Source organism: Mesocricetus auratus, unplaced genomic scaffold (assembly GCF_017639785.1).
Source record: "Mesocricetus auratus isolate SY011 unplaced genomic scaffold, BCM_Maur_2.0 Super-Scaffold_100010, whole genome shotgun sequence".
Classification (NCBI taxonomy): domain Eukaryota; kingdom Metazoa; phylum Chordata; class Mammalia; order Rodentia; family Cricetidae; genus Mesocricetus; species Mesocricetus auratus.
Window position 1 is genome coordinate 62,124,072 of NW_024429194.1, and position 18,652 is coordinate 62,142,723.

The 18,652-nt window shown below is 41.0% G+C and overlaps 2 long non-coding RNA genes across 4 annotated transcripts in view; both read right to left on the bottom strand.

The window, feature by feature from the left end:
• The window catches only part of LOC121142846, a 197,320-nt gene that overhangs the window by 55,155 nt on the left and 123,513 nt on the right, over positions 1–18,652 (bottom strand). Inside the window, exon 7 of one of the 2 annotated variants that reach the window (XR_005879956.1) lies at positions 6,047–6,312. The exons of the other annotated variant lie outside the window; for it this stretch is intronic. This is a non-coding gene — a long non-coding RNA (uncharacterized LOC121142846). Of the gene's footprint in view, positions 1–6,046; positions 6,313–18,652 lie in introns of those variants that run through there. 2 annotated transcript variants of the gene reach the window in all.
• Positions 10,186–16,877, bottom strand: LOC121142847. 2 transcript variants are annotated; one of them, XR_005879958.1, is made up of 3 exons: positions 16,616–16,877; positions 12,222–12,386; positions 10,186–10,245 (listed from the first exon to the last, which is right to left on the bottom strand). It is a non-coding gene; the product is annotated as an uncharacterized LOC121142847 (long non-coding RNA). The 2 variants fall into 2 exon arrangements; XR_005879957.1 differs by lacking the exon at positions 16,616–16,877 and adding an exon at positions 15,782–16,093.

Genomic DNA, 18,652 nt, shown 5'->3' on the forward strand with positions numbered 1-18,652 from the left:
AGGATTCCAAACATTGAGGTGCTGTAGAATATTAAAGATGTGTTACATTTGTTTATGCTGTGGAACATTTGTTTAATGAAGCTACAAAGATGTGCTGCATTCTTTTATGTTGCATGTGTTTAACTTTGTGAAGTTGCCTGTCTAAAACACCTGATTGGTCTAATAAAGAGCTGGATGGCCAATAACCAGGCAGGAGAAAGGATAGGTGGGGACAGCAGACAGAGAGAATAAAAGAGGAGGGGAAGTCTGGGGGAAACACTGAGGAATGAGAAAAGGAGAGGAGGATGCATGGGGCCAGCCACCCACCTACATTGCCAGACAGGAAGTAAGAAGTAAAAAATATATATACAGAAATAGAGAAAGGTAAAAGTTCAGGGGGAAAAGATAGATAGGATAATTTAAGTTAAGAAAAGCTGGCAATTAACTGATTAACTAATCTTCATCAATGACAATCCAGGAATCAGATAGTGGGGCAAAAATATGGAAGATCAGAGAACCAGGAACAGCCACTAGTTGCTTCCTGCCTGTCTCTGATCTTCCTTCCAAAAAAAAAGCCAATATCCTATCTCTACTCTACCTTGTCACTTCCTCTCTCTATCTCCCAAGGGCTGGGATTAAGAGCATGAGGCCTACCACCCTCCTTCTATGGCTAACTAGTGGCTAGTTCTACCCTCTGACCTCCAGGCAAGCCTTGTCAGAACACATTCCCCTTTTTGTCTAAATAAAAAGTGAAGGTTTTAACTAACATAGAAAAGTCATATACAATAAGTACAATAACTATATAACAATTATATACAGGTAATAGTTTCATTAACAATGTCTAGTTCACTAACATTTCACAAATTCAGAGAAAATACTCCATTATTTATTCTATCTTGATGAGTCCAAAGTGTTGTACCTAATTCACTTTCTATCCTAACTTACATTACCAACCCCAAACTATCCTTTTGTCTCTCAACCTTTATACTCTTTACACGTCTTTTGTGAGTTTCTTTTTTAAATTGTTAACAAAGAAAGCTATAACTATCTAGTCTTCAACTCCATAAGAGATCTGAGAAGGAAATAACATTACCTAAGTAAGCAGGAAGTACAAGCAAGCAACTTCCAAAAATAAGAGAAATGACAGAAACAGCTAGCTACCTGGACAGTCATCCAAGCTCCCTCTGTAATACTGGCGCATCCATCTTTTGCCTACAGACCCAGATCATATGACAGACTTCTCTGTGAAGCAGGATATTCTAAAGGACTGTCCTACTTTGTCTTGGCAAAGTTCAACAGTCACTTTTTTTTGCGTCCTGCTTGTCCAATTTGGACAGCATATGGTCGTCAGCAGTCAAGGCAAGGGCAGTTTCTTACCCAGTGGCTATTTTTTGCCACAAGAAAAGTAAACTGCATGTGGAGTTTCTTTGATGCCCATCGTCTTCTCTGAAGTAGATTGGTGCTGCCATGCAAAGCCTTAGGTTATTAAACATATTAAATGCCATATTAAACATATTAAATTCTGTAGGTCTTTGAAGTGTTTGAAGACCATCTATCCAAATATATCTGTATGACCTTGAAAACATACCTAACATGATTATAGCTTTGACTATAGATGACTATTACTCTGTATTTCTTAATTTCTTAATTTCTGTATAGATGACTATTACCCTGTATTTCTTAATTATATTACATATTTAAATGAGTTGTATAAACACAATGCCTTAAACAAGAATAGAAATATACATGCAGTGTAACAAAATTAACTTTAAATTTTTATCAATATACAAAAGCCCACACTAATTCAAATGTCCTGAGATTAATGGCTGTTTTTTTTAATTAAAGTACTTTCAAAAATCTATCCTTTTATCCTATCATTTCTATATCTTTTCTTCCTTTTTTTTCTTTAGAAAGAGATCTTTGGATTTAACTCTTTTGTTTGGCTTTATTTTTAACTATGACCAATAAAAATTTGAAACCAAACCTCCTAAATAAAGACAAACATCCATAATCCAATTTTGGGGGGGAATATGGGCATAGTTATCTAGACTACTTCCTACTGATTGAAGGCATTGTTAATCTTTGAAGAGACCCTGAGAAAATTTAGGATAATTGTTTAATCTTGGCTATATTATTCTGTGAGGCTGGATAATCTCATCAGCAACCTGGAAGTTTTTCTGGATGCTGAATCACGTGGGCCACTTGTTTGTATTAGTGCCTGGACCCTTGCTTTGAAAATACATAAACTTTGAAAAGTAGCACACATATCTGCGTTCATATAAGTATACATTGTGTATTACATGTGTCAGCCAAAGATTTTTTTTGTGTTTGAGCAGGTAAAATACATATTATATATCTTGTATTCTTTTAGGTTTATTTCTTTATACTGTAGCCAGGATTTTCAAGGGGTCTTCCTTGATCAAACCTGATTTTCTTTAACCTGGAATAAGAATCCACAGCCTCTCAATTCCTGTGGAAATGAAAGCAAAACCTCTCCTCCAAAGTAACACATTATTTACTGAAACTTTGAAGTCAAGATACCTTTAAATTATATAGGTTAGTTGAACCTCTAGTTTTTGTAATCCAGTGTCTCTTAGTATGCAGAAAATTCGAAGACAATACAATAACATACAGGATCCAAACTCCCTGTGTATTTCCCATCTTTATGTGGCTTATTATATATTTTATTACTCTATTCCTTTGTTAAGGATTTTTTCCACCCTTTTTCTTTTCTCTACCAAGCCTATATATTTTTAAATACATTGTAATCCATTTAGAGAGGTTATTTTTTGTCTGAATCTGTCTTTACTGCATATCTCTATCTTTTCTGACCATATGAGCATATGAGTCTTTAGACTGCTAAGTGGCCTGTCCAAGCCCAAAGCTGCAGTTTTGTCAGCAGACTCTGCCTAGCTCCTTGGTCTGTGAGAGCCTAACTTCATGGCAGAGGTAGCATCAGGAGCCATGTTTTCTGCCCCAGCTCCAGGGAGATTCTAAGTACATGCAGCCAACCAGTATCCTGCCACCCACTGCTCATAAACGCATTTAAGTGTTTGGTAGAAGGGCCTCTTAAAAGAGCCTTCTGTTTTGCCACTAGTGCTAAGTGAGGCACCCTTCTCCTAAAGGAGGGGCACCTCTGCTTGCTGCTAGTAAACTAAGCCTACCCAAGAAAAAGTGGTTACCAAAAGGCTGAGTTTGACTCTGTTTTGTGTATTTAGAATTTTTTTTAAAGCTTTTTCGAGCTTTATGTAGAAATTCTTGCCAAACATTTGGGCACCATGTACAAGTGGACATTTCTTTTTCTGAATGTCTGTTCCCAACTACCTGGTAGCTGCAACCCAAATTACAACACAGAGGTTTATATTAATAATAAACCGTTTGGTCTATAGTCCAGGCTTATTACTAAATACCTGTGGTAATATCTTGCTCGTACAAATAAAGCTTGTCTGAAGGTCAGAGAATGAAACTTGCCACTAGCTAACCACAGAGGTCTGGAAGTCTGTACAGACAAACAGGAAGTGAGGTAGCTGGGGAGAAACAGGATATGAGTAGGGAGAAACAGGATCCCCAGTGAGATTCCATTTGAGAAAAATAATTTTTCTTTTACAAGTGGTTATCAATTGGAGATAGCTTCTGGATTAGGTTTGGGACATTGTGTCCACTTCCCTCTCAGTGATGGAAATCCATCTGGCACAGATATGTGCAGGCCCTGAGTATGCTCCCACAGTATCTCTGAGTTCATATGTGGGTGTGGTTGGAAGACCTTTTCTCTTTTGTATTCTCCATGACCTCTAGCTTGTATAATCCTTCAACCACCTCTTCCACATGGCTCCCTGAGCTATGAAGAGAAGTAATTGATAGAGACATCCCATTTTGTAGTAAGTATTCTAAGACCTCTCAGTCTCGATCTCTTGTCTAGCTATGGGTTTCTGTATTTACTCCCATTTACTACAGGAAGAAGTTTCTCTGATGGTGGGTAAGCAAAACACTGAACTATAAGTATATCAGAATGTCCTTAGGATTCATTTTATTACTGTGCTCCTTTACAAGAGTAGTCTTTGATTTTCTCATAGGTCGATGGTGTATGTAGTCTCAGGTTCTTGGCTACCTAAGCACTACTGGGTATGGATTCCATCTCATGGAGCATGCCTTAAATCCAATCACATAATAGTTGGTTAGTGTCTTTGTTAGGGTTTGTAAAGTTGTGACAAAAATGCCATGACCAAAAAGCAAGTTGGGAAGGAAAGGTTTATTTGGCTTGCTCTTCCAGATCATAGTCCATCATCAGAGGAAGACAGAACAGAAACTCAATCATGGTGGGAACCTGGAGGCAGGATTTGATGCAGAGGCCATGGAGGAGACCTGCTTATGGCTTGATTCCCATGGTTTGCTCATCCTGCTCTCTTACAGAATCCAGAACTACCACCCCAGGGATGGTACCACCCACCGTAGGCTGTTCCCTTCCTCGTTAATTGCTGTACTATCTGGTTTTGTGTGTCCTTGGCAGCTACCCAGGTCTGAATGTCACCATGGCCCTGGGTAGCAAGCAGAGCTCCCAAACCAACCCCTTAATTACTGCCTTTGCCTCTTCAGATTTGCCTCTCTCCACAGGGCATGAACCATTCTCTCTCTCTCTCTCTCTCCTATATCCCATCATATATTTGCTCAACATAATGACACCTGGCCACTGTGGTTTTTTTTCTACCTGCCCAGGGCAAGTGGCCCCAGGCAGGCATGTAGGTGTCCTTCACCCACCCAGTCCTCAAAAATGGATTTTTGTTTTATTATATATTCTTATTACAGTTCTCCTCCTCCCAACTTTTCCCAGATCCTCCCCACCTCCACATTCATACAAATCCATGCTATTTCCTTCTCTCTCTCAATTACAAACAAGCATCTAAAAAATAATAAAATTAAGTAAGTGTAACAAGCCGCTGGTGTGTTCCCAGCTACAGAGCTACCATACTTCACAAAGATCTGAGGCTAAGGGCTAAGGATGAAAATAAAGACAAAGACACCAGCTCATTCTTACAAGGAAATGGCTTTTATTTTAACAAGAGTGGAGCCTTATATACCAAGGGCAGATATGGTGGAAAAACACCAAGGTCAGAAGCCTACATTCCCAGGGCCCTCCAGCAAAGGGTGGGCCAAAAACAGGAATTAGCATTTAGACAATAAACAGGAACTTGCATGCAGGCCTTACTGGGAGGAGGGGACTAGAAGTGTTTTGCTAAGAGCTCCTAGTAACAAGCGGTCAACAGACCCCCATGGGGGAAGGGTGCAACAAGTAAGAAAAGTGATGGCTATTGTTGGTCATCAACTTGATTATATCTTAAATGAACTGCAATCCAGATAAGAATGGCCTGCCTGTAAGACATTTTCTGCTTGGTTCAAAGTGGATGGATCCACTTCTAGTCTGCCACTTTGACACAGAAAGACATGTCTCTGATTTGGATCTTGAGGTGGGGAGACAAACCTTTAACCTAAAAGCCAGTGTAAGGACATACAAGAAGGAAGGTTTTGCCTTCTGCCTGCTTGCCCTTGCCTGGCTAGCATGTCCATTCCTGCACTGGCATTGGAGCCTACTTCTTCAGAATTCCAGCGTATACAGAAGACCAGTTGAGACACACAGCCTTGTGGGACTGAGTAACTACCAGATTCTTGGACTTTCTGATGACAGCTAACCATTCTTGGATTAGTTGGAATATATATATATAAAGTTTTGTAATTCTAGAGAACCCTGACTAATACAATAAAGTAAAAAAAAAAAAAAACAAGTGGAATAGGATGAAACAAACAGAAGAAAAGAGCCACAACAAGAGACACATTTAGACACAGAGACACACAAGTTCTCACATGCAGAAATCCCATAAAAACGCAGTGTTGGAAACATATATATACAAAAGACCTGTGAAAGGAAAAAAAAAAGAAAAAGGAAAAGAATGCCCAGACAAAGCACTGTAAGATAAAGAACCTCCAAAAATACCATCCAGTTCATTTTACATTGTCCATCTACTGATGGGCAAGAGGCATTCATTAATAGTGATTTATATACCCAGCAAGACTCTACTGGAGAAATTTAATTTTTAATTTGTGAGCAGTTATCAGTTGGAAATTGCTTCTGCGTTAGGAATGGGGGTTATAATGTTTTCTGCTCTGGACACTGGGGCACTATCTGGCTTCAGCCTGTGCAGGCCATGTTCATACTGCCACAGTTTCTGAGTTCATGTGTGCAAAGGTTCTGCTGTGTTTAGAAGACCTTGTTTCCTTGATGTTCTCCACTGCCACCAGCTCTTAAAATTTTCTGCCTCTTCTTCCGTAGAGTTCTCTGAGCTGTGAGGGGAAGGATCAGATATTGACATACCATTTAGAACTGAGTCTTCTAATGTCTCTCACATTCTGCACGTTGTCCATTTGTGGCTCTCTTACCCCCTCCCCATCTACTGCAGAAAAAGGTTTCTTTGGTGATGGCTGAGCAAGTTATTGATATATAAGTTTAGAATAATCGCATTAGGAGTCATCTTTACCATGTTCCTTTAGCATAATATTAGTATTTGGTTCTCTAGGTCCAAGGCCCATGTATTCTCAGGTTCTGGGCACCAGAGCAGTGTCATATGGGTTCCATCTCAATGGGAGGGGATTAAGTCCAATCAGATATTAGTTGGTTACTCCCACAAGCTCTGTGCTACTATTATTGCACCACTGTATCTTGAAAGAAGGACACCATTGCAGATCAAAGGGTTTGCAGCTGGCTTGGAATTTGCCTTTATCCTCTTGTAGCATGCAGAGTACCTTCCAGTACCATGAGCAATAGTCAGTAGGGGTGAAGGCTCTAGGTAGACACCAGGACTTTAGTTTCTTGGTCATCATGACATTTCTATCAGGAACCCCATGCTGACAATCCCCCCACACCCACTTCCACCCAGTACCTAGTTCTAGTCTAAATCTCATTACCTAATAAACATTAGCCTTCCTCTTCAAAAAGTATTCCTGAAGTTGGATGGAGATCCCCAGGATTTAATCAAAAAGTAGAACCTACATACAGCCAGGAAGTAGTACAAGAATATGCTCAGTACTCAACTCTGCTTTGTGCCATAGTCTCTGTCCACTTTGAAGGAAGAGACTTTTCTCTGAGATAAGAGAGCTTTTCCTTTGTCCCTAGAGGAAGAAATTGAAAATATATATCTGTATTGCATTTCTTCACTCCTTTAACAATTATGCAGCAGGTGTGTTTCTCTGACAGTGCCTTTTGTGTGCTTAGCACCATGGGAATTATAGAGATGAAGAAGACAAAGGCAAGAACAGAGCAGTAAGAGCCCAGTTTCTCTCAGGCACTCAGAAGAAATGTTCCTGCAAGTCATCCAGAGACCAGAGATGAGCCTGTCACATGACAGGATGTTTTCCATGCACCTGACATACCAATGATAGAAAACACTTCTAAGTGTCTTCCACTGGAAACTTAGGAAACATTCTAAGATGAAGTAGGATGAATGGTATAGGATAGCTCTATTCAATGGGCTGGGAAGCTCTGGTTAGCTGTACCATGCATACAGTAGCATCCAGAATCATGCACACCTCCATCAGACAGCACCCCATCATGTGGTCCTTATGCAACACTTACATGTCTCACCCAGAAGTACTACTCAAACAAGGCTGGTTTTATTGCCACATCCTTGACCCTTTTTGAAAACTGGGAATTAGGTCTTAAATTTGGCAACTCTCCTTTCTTTTTAGCTCTAAACTTATAAATGCTAAGAGCTTTGTGCTGTAAGAGAGAGGGGAGCTAGCCAGGTAGTAGAGTTTAACCCTATGCTTCTTCTGGAGAATATCACTACCATGGTACCTCATAATTGCCCTTGAAGTTTTCCTAGCTCTTGTATGGAAAACAAACTTTGCTTAATACTTTTTGGCCAGCAGAAGTATTCTGGAATGTTATATACAACTTTATTTATGGAGAATAAATGTAGAATTAAAAAACAAGAGTCAAGACACACAGTTCATCAAACCGACTAAGATCAGTTCTCTGTCAGGACCCACAGACTATGCTGTGTCTCACTGGAACTTGTTTGGTCTCCTGCCAGCTTGCAAAAAGCTCTAAGTGCCTTGCCTTGATTCTGACTCCCTGATCCTAGCCTGTTCTCATAGCAAGATCTGTCCCCATCTCAAATCCCAGGAACATATCAATGGCACAGTCCCACACAAACTCAGCTCGTAGGTCAGCTGCTCTGGTCTCTACGTGGCATCAGCCAGAAATCTGGGAATATGCACTAAGTTGGGAGGTGATAGTTCAGGTCTGCGGGCACACAGGAGAGCCAGAGAGTTTACCAGAGGCTGAGACTTCATGTGTCAGAACCAGCAGGAACTTTAGTTTTTGCCCAGGGAATGGCCTCACTCTTTAGGAAGGGCCCTTCCTCTCCCCTGTCTCACCTCAAACAAATAACCAAAAGCATCATTCTTATTAGACAATAATTTATAACCAAATTAATTGCTGTAGACATCCAATTTTCTAAGAAATAGCATAATTTATCCAGATGCATATGGTTTGTGTTTAAGGAATTATTCAGTGAACTTTGCATAATATAAAAAGGAAAGGTGAAGTGAGGTTAAAAGAAACAATAAAAAACCCACTTAAGCAAATGTGAATGTGCCCATTAGAGTGATATAACTGCAGGTTTAATGGGAGTTCCTTTAGAAGAACTGGCTCTCTAAATAATGCCCACAAAAGATCAAGGGAAACAGCAGAAAAGGAAAAATTGCATTTCTTCAGTCTGATTTGATATTTGCAGTGGGCATCTTGTCAACTGCATAAATCAGCAGAGAAAAAAATCAAAATTCAGTTTATTTTCTCCAGAGGGTCAGCCAGTTATAGAATAAAGAGTTCTGTCTACTTAAAGGACTTGTACTTAACTGAGAGCTGGTCTGTTGCAGTTCTTTTCCTTAACATACATGGCGGCTTGGCCAGCTCTGTGTACCTAGGTGAGAAAGTTCAAGTTCCCCTGGGTGATGGGAAGAATGAGAACTGGGCTATTTCAAGAAATGGATGGTGATTATACCCAAATCTGACACACATTAGAAACTAAGTAGGCATGTACTGATGAGCAAATTCAGAACAATGTTAAACAAGGGAGTAGAGTGCCATAGAGAGGCAGGCCAAAGAGACTAAAGATCTAAGGAAACTGTGAAGGTCTGTGTTCACCAGCTTCCCAGGGACTGGTTAATAGACACTGATGAAGCCGGTTTTGTACTGGAATTAAGTTCAACTTTTAGCAAAGACAAAATTGTTGCCTTGTGCTCAGAGAAACTCAGAGAAAGGGGCTGTTTCACATTTGTAGAAGGCTCTGAGCACAGGAAACACTAAAAACAACTGAACAGATCAAACAGCATTCATCAGCAGGAAGAAATCTCAGGGACTAGTGGTCACAAAAGCAGACAGTCCTGTGACCTGACGGATGCTGATAGGTCACAGGGAAGTTGGGTTTCTCCACTGGAAAGGGGGACAAGTTTATTTGTTGTATGTTAAAAATAAGTACAATAAGGGGTGGCTCCGCATTTAAGACTGGTGGTTCCCTTTTCAGAAGACCCAAATTCAGTTCCCAGCACCCACTCACAACCTTCTGTAACTTCAATTCCAGGGAATTTCACACTCTCCTCTGGGTTCTGACGGCTCCTGCACACACCAGTACACATGCATACGCCCAGGCATATACATATAAAAACAATAAATGTCTTAAAATCATTTTTATTTAAATTACAAACAATCTTATTTTACATATCAATCCCAGTTCCCTCTCCCTCCCATGCTCCCCATTGACCCCCAATCCCATCCTTATTCTGCTCCCCAGAGAGGGTGAGGCATTCCATGAGGGATCATCAAAGTCTGTCAAGTTATTTGGGGCAGGGCCTAGGACCTCTCCCATGTGTCTAGGCTGACAGAGTATCCCTCTATGCAGAATGGGCTCCCAAATTCCATTCTTACACTAGGGATAAATAATGATTCACTACCAGAGGCCCCATAGATTGTGCAGGCCTCCTAACTGACACCATGATCAGGGGGTTTGGGTCGGTCCTATGCTGGTTTCCCAGCTCTCAGTCTGGGGTTCATGAGCTCCCCCTTGTTCAGGTCAGCTGTTTCTGTGGGTTTCATCAGACTGGTCTTGACCCCTTTGCTCATCACTCCTCCCTCTCTGCAACTGGATTCCAGGAATTCAGCTCAATGTTTTTCTGTGAGTGTCTGCTTCTGCTTCCATCAGCTACTGGATGAAGGCTCTAGGATGGCATATAAGGTAATTATCAATCTCATTATGTAAGACCCCGAATTTGTAGAAATAAAATATAAGCTTAAACAGGGAGGGCACCCCACTAGAGAACTTGGGAAGTGAACAAAGGACCCCATCCCAGGAACCGGCCATACCACAGAATGGAATGTATGGTTTAGAGACCTTAATTGCAGAAGGGCTGTAAATCCACAAAAGGCCAATTATGGGCTGCCATCTGTGAAGAACTGACCAGGGCGTCAGAGATGGGCAAACAAGACTAGTGGGAAACAAGGAGATAACACTATTTACTTAGGGAGAGATAATTAACTCATGCCAAGGTTTGATATGAAGGACATCTACTTCCCCAGGACAGGAGTCACGTACCCCCCTTCCCCCGTCACGAGATAAGGACCCCTCCCAAAAGCTTGTGGTTTTTGTCTTTGAAAGCTGATTGTAATTGAACCTCGGGGCCAATCGGTCTAAAAGATGACCGAGAGGCCCATCTGCAGATGCCTAATTAAAGCCTCTTGCGTGTTGCATCAATTGGCGCGTGGACTCTTGATTCTTGGGGTGACGAATCCGGCTTGGGGACCCCTCCTCAATTCGGGGTACCCCAACAATTATAGGAGAAGGGCATTTACGGTAACCTCTCCACTATTGCTTAGATTCTTAGTTGGGGTCATCCTTGCAGATCTCTGGAAATTTCCCTAGTACTAGGTTTCTCTTTAAACCTATAATGGCTCCCTCTATTATGGTATATCTTTTTTTTTTGCTCTCCTCTATTCTTCTCAGTCTCAGTCTTCCTGGTCCCTCATGTCCTCCTCTCCCCTCCTCTTCTCCCCTTCTCTTTCTCCTAACTCCCTTTCCCCTCCCCCCACATTTTTAAAATCCCAGTCAGCACTGTTTGTGTTGATTCAGCATCATCTGACAAATCAACCAACATAGGATCAAATGTCTCCCAAAATTGTGCTTATACCAAGTATACAGACTTTTTATCTATTGCTAAAGAATATTATATAACTACTATTGATATGCTATTTATATTGCTTTAGATGTGATAAGTAATCCATGGGTGATTTAAAGTATTCTGGTGGATATTGTAGGCTTTATGCAGATACTACACCATTTTTTATAAAGATTGTGAGCATTTGTAGATATTGGCATCTTCTGGCGATTGTTTCCCCTACAGATACTGTGAGGTGATAAAGCCTGATTCTATGCCTCTGGTCAATGACATAAATTAAGGGGAGGCATTACTTCCCATCCTCTCCTTTATACTTTCACCTGACCATTCGCTTTCTTCTTTCTCCCAGTCTGATGGCTGAGGACAAAATGACCTCTCTATAACCTTTCCCACTAAGCGTCAGACCATGCTGAAGTCCACATAGGAGTATCAGAGCAACAGAGGAAGCCAGGGCTTGAAGCCCATTGGGAGCATTTCAGGTCTCTGGGTTCCTAGAATCTCAATAGTAAATAAGTCCAGTTGCTTCCTACAAACTTCATGCAACACCTGTCTTCCTCTAACCCCACAAAGCCTCAGCTTTATTATGATAATTATGAATTATCCAAATTATCCTGAAGAAACTGGTGTGCTGTGCATCTTATCTTGACCACCTTGTGCTTTAAGGACTTCTTGGATGCATCACAAGGGTTGTAGATTGGGTAAGATCCTGTTCTTGCTCTGGACCTTTAAAACTAGATCCAGTTATACAGAAGCAGGAAATGACATATGCTTGAGATGACATCTGTTTACAACACCATTGTAGCATTTCTTTAATTATATGTGTGTAAGTGTGTAAGTGTGTGTGTGTGTGTGTGTGTGTGTGTGTGTGTTCACTCATGCATGCATGCATACGTATAGAGATCCACTTAGGATATTTCTCCTCAATACTGAAAGCTGTTGGTTGAAGAGCACAAAGCAATCTTTCGAAGCTACATACTTCCTGTACCCTCACCTGTCCTCTGGCCCAGTCTTGGATACCCTACCTGAGGTCCATGGAAGAGTCAAGGCCTATTCTCAGATGTCTTCATCAGGAAACCCTAGAGACTACATCCACATTTTCAAAAATGTGTGTGGTGGGTCCAACAAGACGTTCCATGGATAAAGGTGCTGTCCACCCACAATGCAAGCCTGGAGACCTGAGTTGGGTCCTAGAATCCATGTAAAGGTAGATACAGAAAACTGATTTCAAAAAATTATCCCTTGATCTCCACACACATACCATGGTGCATGTGCATACCCCAGAGACAGAGAGATGAGATAGTAATGACAATAAATTGTTTTAATAGGAAGCATACTTGACATGTGAATGTGGTCAATAAACAAGTGGACCCATTGTGGTGACCTACACTTTTGGTGGGTTTTATGTATATCTTAGGGTTTCTATTGCTCTGAAGAAACACCATAATCATGGCAACTTTTATAAAGGAAAACATTTAATTGAGGCTGACTTACAGCTTCAGAGGTTTAGTCCATTGTTGTCATGTCAGAAAACATGGCAGCATGCAGGAAGACACGGTGCTGGAGAAGGAGCTGAGAGTTCTGCATTCCAATCCAGCAGGTCTCAGAAAGATACTGAGACCTCAAAGCCCATCCACTAATGGCACACTTCCTCCAAGACAGCCACACATACTCCAACAAGACCATACTCCTAATAGTGTCACTCCCTATGGAACTATGGAGGACATTTTTATTCAGACCACTACAATATGACTTCTTAACAACTCTAGAATGAATAGTTTTCCTAAGAGGATACTTCAGAGATCTGAGGTGCAGGGCCCAGGTGCAGGAAGAAGATCAGCAGCTCTGATGAGGTGTGTGGGAAATGCAGAGCGTGTGGCTTGCTAAAAGCCGAGATGGCAAGGACAGTGAGAGAGCTCTCTGGGATGAAAGAAGGGTAGAGTCACCAGGAGACACGGGGAAGCAAGATGAACATGCCGTATTGAAAGAAAGTTCCAAGCCATGTGAAATCTGGTCATCAGTTTAATATAGGTTCTTTAATAAAGGAAAGATTGTCCTCAAGAACTTGTCCTACAAAAAATTCACATTTTATGGCCAATAGTGTATTCTTGTTTCGGTATTTTTCTCCTTATATGACAAACATGACCATTTCAATCTTGCTGGTTTCCTCATTGATAAGTCCCTCTTTTATATGTGCTAGTGCTACAATATGAGATTGATGGTTGTTATTACTTATAAGAAATTTAAAGACAAGTTTGATGGGAGTAGTGAAAAATGAATAGAGGAACTGTATCAGATTACTCTAGATGAGGAGGAACCCTGACAAATATCCTCCCCTTGTCACCTGCATCTCTTGCCTCTGTTCCCCACATACAAGATATCTCCAATAAAGGCAGCAAGGTAATTGAAGACTAACCCAACAAGCACTGTCCAAGTGAAGTCTTACCTTAGGCCATATCACTATAGAACTTTCCAAGACTCACAAATGGTGGAGGGTCCTTATTACACATAGCATACCTAAAAAGCTTATCTTCCTATTTGGGCTGAATTTCTCATGTCAAATGAAAGCAAAAATTTCCCTAACTGATGTGGGATAATGTTCTTGTTCATTGTAAAGCTTTATCACTCATAATGGTTTAATACAACACTGACTGTCCAGTACCCAGGAAGGAAGTATAGGCAGGGCAATCAGACTAAGAGAATTCTGGAAGGAGGAAAGGCAGAGACACAGTCACCAGCCAGATGCAGAGAATGCAAGATGAGAATTACACACTGAGAAAAGGCACCATGCCACATGGCTAAACATTGATTGCAAGGTCTTAGCCCAACCACAGAAAGGTTGAGCTGAGTCCGAGGAAGGGTAAATGTACTGCCCCATTCCCCAGCCTCCCAGAATCCCAGAGACAATAAGATGCAGCAGTGAGTCTAGTCAAACAGGAACTCATTTATTGCCCCACAGCATGGGGCATGAAAGCAGCCAGCCAATGGTTTTAAAGATCAGCCTATCACACGCCTAGGTGCCCTATGCTTTACCTAGTGAGCATGAACTGTTCATACAGTGACCTCATCTAGTTGGATCTTGGCAACCAATCATCTTTTTTTGTAAACATCTCAGAACTCACCCTCCTGACTTCCCCTCAGCGCCATCTTTGACTGGCTCGTGTGCCCTTCAATAGGTAAGAATTATGGGTTAATTTAAGTTGTAAGAGTTTGTTAGTAATAAGCCTGAGCAACAGGACAAACAGTTTATAATTAATATAAGTCTCTGTGTGTTTATTTGGGACTGAATGGCTACAGGACTAGGCAGAACAGAAACTCCCATCTGCACCTAACTGTATCTGCCAGACTCTGGGTATTACACTAAGGTCCTTGAGGGAGCCCAGGCAAATGTGAGGAGAAGAATGAATATGTGGGATTTAGGATCCCTACTCATGAAGACTCCTATTTAAAGAATTTATCTCTCAACCTTAAATAATTTGAGAGTAAAATGACACTGAAACAGAGAAAATTCTGGGTCTACTTCCATATATATTTGAAATGTTTGTAGCATTTATTTTCAAATAAATGTTTCAAATATTACTTTTTTAGAATTATCCTTTTCAATGTAGTATAATAATTTAATTAAAATGGTTCATCACATGGAGAGTATTTTTCATATACACAGAACATAGGCATATCTATTATTAAAGTGACCAGTGTCATTTGCTCTATTGCTGTACAGCATCATAACTTGGCTTATAACTGTTCCTTGCTTAAAATACTTTACCTTCATGTGGCATTTATCTGGAACTTGAAAGAATTTATGTTCATTCCTGTGACAGTGAACCAAGCTATTTTGTTTAGAAATGCATTTTATGACTTATTGCTTATGAAAAGTACCAGACACTAGAGTGTTCAAGAAATATACAGCAAGCCAATATCAGTCTGCTAGGTGATCGACAGTTAGATTGCAGAGCATCTAAACCTTCATCCCAAGTAACTTAGTGGTCAGTTTAACTAAAATAATAATAATAATAATAATCTCAAAGAGAAAAGAAAACCCAACTATCGACATCAAATTAATACCAATATTGTACAAATTCCTAGCTTTTGCCTCTTCAAATAAATTTTCTTCTCCGCAAGTTAGTGCCTTTGGGTTCTGCTGTGGAATACATTCAAAAACATATTTTTTCTCCCACATAGGCAACAGGAAACCCAGCATTATTCTGGGTTTCCACAACAGTAACCCAGTCTCTTTTTGTCTTAGGATATCACCACCTCATTTTGTAGGTTCTACACGTGCTCCTGTTTGGTGATATCTACCCCACTCTACCTAACCCATCTTCATTCTAACTGTCTTAGTTACAGTTTCAGTTTCTGTGATAAAGAAACCATGACCAAAATTAATTTATAGAGGAAATGGAAGTTAGTGCAGGAACTTCGAGGTACCTGAAGTACAGGATATGGAGGAACTTTGCTGGCTACCTTGATCTCATTGCTTGCTCAACCTGCTCTTAGAGCACCCAGGAGCCCTGCCTGTGGTGAACTTCACAAAGTGGACTGGGATCTCCCATATCTAACCAAGAAAATGCCCTCACAGACTTACCTATAGGTCAATGTGATAAAGGTATTTTCTCAGCTGTGGTTCCCACTTCCCAGACGATCCTAGCCTGTGTCAAGTTAACATTAAAACTATGCAGCACACAGGTCAAAAAGCATGGAAGGGGGAGAGGAAAGCATTCCATTCTCCCCTTAAATAACACATATGTACCAGCAATGTGCATTCATATACTCATAACTAGACCTGACTGATCACCAATAGAAACTGCAGTAGCAACTGAGAAAGAATCTGTAAATCCAACGGTCCAGTTTCTATCTAACATATGAGAGTTTTACTGAGAAATAATATAAGAATAGGTATTAGGTACTTATTACAGTGTAGGAGAGATCTCAGGTATCCGAAACACTGATGGGGGAGGAGAGATAAAAGGAAAAGGAAAAGGACGCTCCCTCTTTTGGGGGCTGTGATCAAGGTCAGAGTTGAACAGAACACGGATATTGGTTCTCAGCTTCTCATGTAAGTGACTTCTCTCTCTCTAATAAAGTATCTTATGATTCCCCTCCCCGGTATCGTTGGCCGTGGCTCATTTACCATCATCACCTGGTGTCCTAGAAGTGGGATATTCACGGGACTTGGGGAAATAAGTTCACCCAACCCCCTGACACTCAAGCTCGGTAAAGTAAGCACTCACCACTGTGGCAAATGCGGGCCCCAGCCACATCCCAGAAGTCCCTCCTGGGTTGCTGGGAGTTTTCCAACTCATTCCTGTCCTCCTGATCAGTGTGGCTCATGCGTCCCCACTCATCTGCCGCTCCAGGTCCCATCTCCATCTGCCACCACAGAGCCACCGCGGGACCATTGAAAGGGGCCAGGTCTTACCGCATCAACACTCTCGCCGTGTCATCCCAAAAAGTCCCGGTCCCCAAGGGTCTTGCGGAACAAGCGATCAAAAAAAAAAAAAAAAAAAAAAAAAAAAAGAACAACCCTCCTAAGCTGCTGCCCCGTTTCTCCACCACTGTTGAAGCTCCTACTCTGGAGCGATTCCAGCCCCTATGGCCCTACCACAGGTGGCTCGTTTTCTAGTCACAGGTTTCCACAATCTGTGCAGGTTTTTTCTACCACCACCACCACCCTTTTAGCAAAATCCTGCCAGCTAATTTTCTGTACAAGCTCTTTAGAATTTTTCAGATATTATTTGGGAAATAATGAGCTTTTGCAGCAGAGCTGTGTTTGGCAGTACACCTGCGCCACCTGCTGACCAATCATAGTAACTGCAGATAAAAATCCTCTCCTCAACCCGTGTTAATTGGAGGTTAATATTTCGGTACTTGAAACTGGTGATAAGATTAGCTACTCTATAACATGGCAGATAATCTAATGATGCAGACCATTAGGGATCTCATTGCTTATTTCATGAATGGCATCCTGGGGGAGAATTATGACATGCTCCAAATGTATTTATTTGTGTCTGATGCTAACAATTAGCTTCATAATACAAATAATAGCATGGAAGATATGCCTTAATAGGGTGGACAACAAGGAAATTGTGCAAATCATTTAAAAATTAGAGTCAATATTCAAAATCTTGAGGTCAACAGGGAAATGTCTAGCAAGGTAGATACCTTAGAATTTAAAATTATTGCCCTAATGGCTAAAATAAGATCCATTCAGGAGGACATTATCAGGCTGACAGAAACAACTCATTCCATGCCTAATGGCTCGATTAATAGAACTCAAAGACTGGAACATCAGATTGGTGAACTTGCTGAAACAATTCATTCCATGTCTGGGATAATGACCAGCTATCAGACAGAATATTCTTCCTAGAAGGCTACTTACATACCATTCAAATAATATATAAGTATGAGAATATTAAATCCTTAAAATCATGTATAAATGATGAATCCAAGAAGCTGACAGACTCTATGAAGTTCTTAGAAAAATTTTTGACCCAGGAGGTTCAAGCACTCAGAGAAACAATGGTCAATAGGCTGCAGGTCTTAGACAAACTGCAATCTGATATACAGGTTCAGAAGTACTAGAAACAGGTCATGACAGAGGTTCACCTACACCTCTCAGGCACTGGGAAGATCGTCCTAAGGATGCTATGCCATCTCTAATGGCCTTCCCAGTATCTATGACTGAAAAACCAGCAACGCAGAAGCATCCAAATGGTTTTGTTGCTTACCAGTGGGAACCAATACAGATGAGAGACCTGAAGGGAATCAAACAAGCCATTGTTTCTTGTGGTATTCACTCCCCTTATTTCAGAACTGAATTCATGAGTGAGACTGAATTGGGTGGCAAAGGATTGGAGTCATTTGGCCACAGTAGTGCTAGAAAATTCTTCTCAAATACAATGGAGAGCTTTATGGAAGGAAGAAGCAAAGGCCCTCGAGCTTCAAGGCCTAAAGAAACATTATGAAACTCCCCAAGATAAGATTCTTGGTGAGGGTGCTTATACTGATCCACAGGTTCAGGCTGTGTATGACAAACACATCTTGTCTTTGTGCCGTACAGCAGCTCTGAATGGTTTCATTAAGCTTCATGAACCAGAAGAGAACATAGACCCTGTTACCAAGGTGGTACAGGGTCCAAGAGAAAGGTTCACTGAATTTCTGGAACATTGTCCAGAGCAGTAGAATTACAGGTAACTAACTCAGATTCTAGAAGAATATTTATAGAATATTTAGCTTATGAGAATGCAAATCCACAATGCAAACAGGTGCTTTGGCCATTAAAAATCAGATCAGCACCATTGGACAAATGGGTCTTGTATACAGCTAATATTGGGTATAAAGATCAAGATACAGAAACCTGGGTAGGAGAGGCAATTCCTAAAGGTCTGAAGAGACACCAAGATGCCTCAACTGTGAGGTCATAGAAACTTGGGTAGGAGAAGCAATCTCCAGAAGT